Raw genomic sequence first — 7,066 nt, forward strand, 5'->3', positions numbered from 1 at the left:
CATGGGTCATGTTTCCTGTTTATAATTTAATAACCTACGAGAATAATAAAAAAAAAAAAGTTTAAAGGGAGGGTATATGATACATTAGCTAGTGATTTTTAAAATGAAGTAAACTGAAAGAAGAAACTATCAGGAAAAACAAAACAAAACAAAAACACGGCAAATAAGAAACCAGAATAAAAATAGATAAGATGGAATAAAAACAAAACTCATGAAAGAAAAATAAGTGAACTGCATACATATAAGAAAAAATAGATTGAAACAATTGTATAAATTAGTAAGAAAAGACAAAACAGATTTGAATGATTAAGCTGGAGGCTAAATGATTTAAATAAATAATATTGTTACAATATAATCAGTAATTTAATAGAGTAGGTATTAGGAGAACAAAAACCAAATGTGTGTGTGTGTGTTTGTGTGTGTGTGTGTTGTTACACTAAAATGATACAAATTCAGAAGCTTAATTGCACTCATATGAAGCCAATTGGAGCTCTCAAAATAAAAAAAAAAAAAACATTCAAAGCTCAGCTTTCTGCCCCTTTTTCTCTTCTGTGCAGAGAGTTTCTTCATGAGTCCTGTGGACTGAGAGCTGGGGTCCTGACAGAGGAAATCCAGGGTGCTTCTGTATGGCCCCCATAACTGTCTTCTGTCACTTTTCCCCTGACCATTGAGAGACACATGCCCACTGAAGGTGAAAACACCCTCAGTGAAATGTGGAGCCAATAATTCCATTACTTCAGCCACACCCAGCAGGAACAAACATATTAGGAAGTGTGACCAACTTTATATCATGTTAGCAGTAGCAGAAGTCAGTAATTGCACTGAAAAGAACATTTGGACAATGTTCTGAGTAGTGAATGATTGTCCAATGATTTGGACAACCTTTTCTGCCTGATCATGGTCAAAGCTATATTTTTTCCCCCCAAACAACATGGATGCAAAGCCTTTGGAAAATTTATCTACCACTTATTGGTGAGAAGACTTCAAATGTTCAAAGCTTAGTTAGACATCATTCTTTTAATTACACTTTGGAAGCAGGAATTAACATCAAATTGCTCAAAAATGTTAATTAATATAAGAATATAAATGTCATTGATGGAAACATTTCCAATACACAACTTGTATTGCAAGAAGTTTCACTATTATTGTAAAATCAACTGTATTTTCATATTCTTCACCTTGAAAATGTCTCATATTATGACTCTAATCCCAAATGATTGTTTTAATGTAATATCTTTTTGTTCTTTGTAATTTTGTGGGGTTTTTTTTAACTAAATGAACATAAAGTACATTAATTTTTGAAGCTCTAATTACATATCACTATTGTACTGTGTTTTCTTCATCAGAAACCTCAACATTCCTTACACATCTGAAACTTCTCACGTTAAATTGCCTATGTCAATAATGTTCAGTCTTCTCCAGTCTCTGGGGTATAATCAGTCACCAGGTAGGATGTCTCCCTACCTTTTTATTTTCTTCTAGATACTGCAATGTTACCAGGTATCCCTTTAAAAACATTGCACGGTTTGGTTTGGAAGAGAATGAGATCATTTGTAGCTATTACTGGAAAAGTTTGTCATCACCTCTACAATAGTTCTCCTGGTTATTTCACACCTTGGCAGCGGTATGCCCTTCAAAAAACATAAGTAATGGAATTTAATTCTCTCCAGTATTCCTTAAGAACCTATTTTTGTTCTGAAACATTCTCCCTTAAATTTCATCCTTCAAAAGCCTATTCTTGCCTATATTCTGTCAGAGAATGACAGAAAATGTTTTTTATAATGCAAATGTATTTAAAGGTACTCATTGGTATGGCAGAGATATTAAAGGGTCTCACAGAACAACTCATTACCATAATAGGATGACCCTGTAGAAAGTCACTGGAACACACAATGTTAGAGAAATTCACAGCCAGTCTAGCAACAGGATGTATTGGACATCTAGCCATGAACTAGGTGCTAACCTGTTGCAGAGGTGAGAAAAGGTAGAATCCCACAAAAGTCACACGGAACAGTTGGGGGAAAAACATGTCTTTGTAAGGAAGTTAGAGTTCTATAATTGGAAGGTTCATTCCTGAACTTGTATGAGAAAGAAAATGTTTGTGATACTTAAAGAGAGTATCTCTAGTAATTCCTGACACTGCAGGATTCTAAAATGTATTCAATTCGTTCCATAAAATCTGCTCTTTCTTAATAGAACTTTAATTTTTTAGCTAACTGTCTTGACACACAGAACGACTGTGCAAGATACAAGTTAAGATACAGGGAAATAACTCAAAGTACATTAGGGAAAAACACAAAACTGAATTTAAAGCTACATAATAATAAACATTTACACAGCATTTACTATGGGTCCACCACTGTTCTCAACACTTCATATATTTTAACATATTTAATCCTTTCAAGAAGTCTATGAGCTGAGTTCTACTAGAAATTCCATTTTTCAGATGCAGAAACCCAAGCATAGAAACCAGCTTCCAGTCACAGAGAACAATGATTTCAACCTGGGAGTTAGGTTCCAGGGCTGGGCTTATAAGCAGTCTGCTAACACTGTCTCTTAAGACCTTTCATTATGTTTCTACATGTATAACAGCACAAAATTCAGGTCTGAAATCTCCAAGGGGAACAAGAACATTTCTTGAATCAACATTGACTCACTATATTTATCAATGAGAACAGGTAGAATCAACAAGCAGTGCTGGGATGAGAAAAATCAAAAGAAAGCAGGCAAGCATGACATACTAGCAAAACAGGAAGATGCCAATTAAAATCCAAATAAAATTTTAAATTTTTCATTAAGGACTAAACATTTAAGCAGAGCCAGAAAAAATACCCAACAAAATATTTAAATGTAATTCTTAGGGGAAAAACATCAGTGGAGAAAAATAATCTGGCTTTAGCTTTCTGGTAAAGGTCTTATAAATCAGTCCTTATGCTGCATGAAAAGAAAATGAATTTACTGAAGATGCCAACTGATGTGCTTTTTTTAAAGGTAAATTTCAAATGTTTAATTTAGGCCTAAGCACACAAACTCAATATCATTCGGATGTTGCAGGTGTCTGTCCTAGAAAAGACATAATTTTCTAGCACATAAAATACCTTTTAACAATAATGTACTTTAAATAAATTAGCAGTGATAGCAGTATAATAATTCTTATGTTTACTCAGTATATCTATACACCTATGGTAAAATCAGTGCTGTCAGTTTCAACTGCAAAGCTTGCCATAATAACTTGCTTTTATTCATGTAGCATGAAGGATTCCATTAGGCATGGCATTAGTCTGAATGTATCTTTTTAAAAATATCAACACATGAAGAAATCTATTTCACTCTATCTTAACAAATTAATCCTCATGTAATCAATGCACAAGACTGCTGCTTCACAGTCATGAATCCAGCTCCTAAAAAAATGCTTGATACGCACAGTAAATATTCAACCAATAACTCTTGTATTAATAAATAAATAAGTGCCTCTGGCCACCAAAGCAGAAAAGCAGAGTGTGTTTTCTGTGAACATGACATGTTCTTTCATTTGAAACATGTTTCTTTGTCTCCCCATTTTGGCTCTCCCCTATATTTGTCTCTATGTATTAGGTAGGGCTGCTATGTCTCCTGGTCTTAGTCGAGTGGCCTTATATAGTAGGTGTCCTGTGGGACCCAGTGGTTCAGTCTTCCTGATCACCTGAACTGGATACTCCAGGTATGTCCCTTGTGTGGGTTGTGTGTGCCCTCCTGTTGCAGTTGAGCCTTGGTTGCAGTTTGCATGTCAATGGGAAGGACTGATCATCAGCCTGATTGGTTTTGAGGAATGTCTGTGACCACAATAGAGGAGCTGACTGACACTGCAGAGCAGGATTCACTTTAGCAGGCCTCTGATCCCTGCCCAGTATGCCCTTTTGGTGTGTTGTCCCCTAAGGCTGTTGGATGATACTCCAGCTGAGTCTGAAGCTGGCCACTGGGGTGCCAGCCTGGGGGCCTCCTGGAAGGGCCCCACTGTAGGCCAAGTTCAGCTGCAACCAATGTCCTGCCCAGGACCACCTGGCATGAGCCACAAAGCTATCCCCAGATGGCCGTCACCTGCACTGGGCTTGGAAGTGCCTTGGGAGGCTAAGCTATAAACTGACGCCACCTGTAACTAGTGCCAGGCTTATGTCTGCTCAGCCAGAAGTATGGGACATGCCAAAGCCAGATACTGCTTGTTTGGGCTTTATGAACACTTGAGAGAGATTAGGACAGTCTGCAGCATGAGCCAAGACAAGCCTTTTACATGGAAAAGCTGCTTGGATGAGCCTGGAAGTTTGGTGGGGCAAGGTCTTAGGGAATCACCAGAGCAGAGCAAAAATGTTAGCCAGATTAGTGGAGACTCAGATATAGTGGCCACCTGTGTCTGCACACAGGGAGGGAGGGAGCTCAATCAAAAAACAATGGCTTCCACCAGCTTTTCTGTCTGGGAGATAACTGCCTCTCCTGCCCTCACTATGAAGCCAGTCAACTCAGTTCCTCCTTGTATGAAGCCAGTCAACTCAGTTCCTCCCTGGTGCCTTTCAAGCTGCTGCCCAAGCATTGGAGCTCAAAGTAAGTGAGTCCATTAGCAAGTAAGTCTGTTTGGGGCCTTTTAAGAGGGGCGCCTGGAACTGCAACTGCCCTCGTCCTATTCAGTCACAAGCTCTGCTTGTTTTCACAGCCAGAAGTATGGGGACTTCTCTCCCCGGCACTGGAACACTTGGCTGGGGATCCTGGTATAGGGCTGAGACTCCTTGCTTCTCTAGTGGGGGACTTCTGCAGCTGATATATCCCTCACAATTTTTAATTGTCACACGCGGATGTGAGACCACCCCATTCCACATCTCTGTCCCTCCTACCAGTCTCAAGATGGCTTCTTCCCTGTGTCCTTAGTTGTAGAGCTGTGGTTCAGCTACACTTCAGGTGATTCTCAGTGATGATTGTTGTATAGTTCAGTTGTAATTTTGATAAGGTAGTGAGAGAAGGTAAGAACAGTGTTTATTCCACCATCTTGACCGAATCTCTGTATTTTTTAATAACGATCTTCAAAGAAGTCTAAGATTCATATTTGCCAATAAATATTTTTGTGCTCTGCATTTTGGTAAGGCAGAATCTACTATTTAAATTCCCTAATAAGAGGAAATTCATTTACTTCAGACAATTGAGTTTAATAAACTCGGTTTCATTTTTATTAGGATTTCATTCTGAGGACTAGCTGATGTCATCACTTGCTTTGTCCTCAGTGGTGATTCAGTTTCACCTTTGTATGTATATACAATAGTGGGGAAATGCTGTAGCCTGGAGAGTTTTTGTTTACATTTTGTTTCCTAGAATTTCATTGTAATAGTTTTGTTTGGCATCTGAAGTCTATGTAAGTCGCAGTTTATATTCTCCTTCGACTGAATAATTACCAGTTACCACATTTCCATAGTCACTGCCAACATTTTTCCTTTCAGTGGTACTGGAAAATAATTTTTGTTCTGATTATGTTTGTTTGCCAAGGGCATTTGTTACTAAGACTTGATAAAACTCTGATTGGGTCACATTTTCTTCAGCTGGTTTCACTCATACTTAAGACCTTGACAAACCCAATTGGTTTGTTTGTTTAAATTCGGAGTTGTTTTTTCCCCTCTTATGTGCTTTCATAATCTGGAAAGTTTTAGGGGATCATTTTTTAAATCAACTATGGGATCTTTTGAAAACCAGAAGTGTAGCCAAATAACTTCACTTGTTGAGCAGTATAGCCTACCTTAAAAGCTCAGACTTTGGAGTCTTAGGCCAGATGTGTGGGTTCGAGTCCTGACCCACTATTCACTAACTGTTTTGTGCCCTTGTGGCCTCATCTTAAAAATGTGGAAACTAGTAGTTACCTAAGTTAAAATGTTGCTATGAGTAATGATTTACACATAGTAAATGCTAAGTGTTTGTTATGGAGTGCTAGATACACTCTGTCTTGGGAATAAGTAGTTGGATAAATTAAATCACTTAGATATTTAGTAAACTCTGTAGTAAGCTGGTTGAATTAGTCAATGGGATGCTAGAGTCCGTATACAGGCATTCCTTTAAATTTAATGAATTAAATTTAGGTGGATTAAATAATCTTAGTGCTTCCCTTAGGAATAAATATTATTCACAAAACTACATGTTTCTAAATCATTCAGAAAAAAATGACAGCTCAGTCTTAAAAGTTATTAATGCAAAATTACCATATTTCATTAATTTAAAGACTTTTGTTCACATTTTTAACATCACTGATGTTAGGATGCATTTTACAATCTGTGACTGTAAATCACAATCTATGTCAGCTGGTGTTGCCTAAACAGTCTAGAGCTAAATCCTAGCTTTCATATTTTCATCTCCACTTGAGTTAAATGCCTGGTTAATACTACATCTGTTGAGTTTAGTTGCCTTTTTAAATACCATCTAAAAGATCACATTATAACTAAACATTAAAACAAAAAGTTTATTGTATCTTCAGGAAAACATGGAAAGGGAGCAGTGGGTATACATTTGTTATTAAAGAAGCTCATATTCATCTTTGAAAGAATAGTCACGATTCCATTTTTTCTTGCAAAGCAATAATCAAGTGCTTTCTATGACCTTAGAAAGAATGATAAAGTATAAAAGTTATAATACAACTTGATCCCAAAACACATACAACTGTCCACTAACACTTTTTAATAAGGTCAGTAATGTAGAGGGAAAAGACCTACAATTTGTATTGAGAAATTTTTAAAGAAATGCCATATCCTCAATACATTTGGTAAAAAGTGTTGGGCAATATTGTCTGGAAAAACACACATCGACAATACTAAATTGAAGAGTGAGTTAGAAACATTGGACTCTGAATGTGCTGAAGCTTAAGAAATACCTTTATTAATTTATTGAATTAATATTTTCCTAATTATACCTAAACATGAGTGAACTATGATGTTTTAAAGTTATGTAAAAGTCTAAAAGAGCTCTTTCAGTAAATATAAAATTAAAAATCTAAATGTTATACAGTGTGTATAGCTTAATTGTCAGAATTGTTTTCTTCTCTTGTGATATATAAAATAATAGT

The sequence above is a fragment of the Rhinolophus sinicus genome, linkage group LG01, assembly GCF_036562045.2.
Source record: "Rhinolophus sinicus isolate RSC01 linkage group LG01, ASM3656204v1, whole genome shotgun sequence".
NCBI lineage: Eukaryota > Metazoa > Chordata > Mammalia > Chiroptera > Rhinolophidae > Rhinolophus > Rhinolophus sinicus.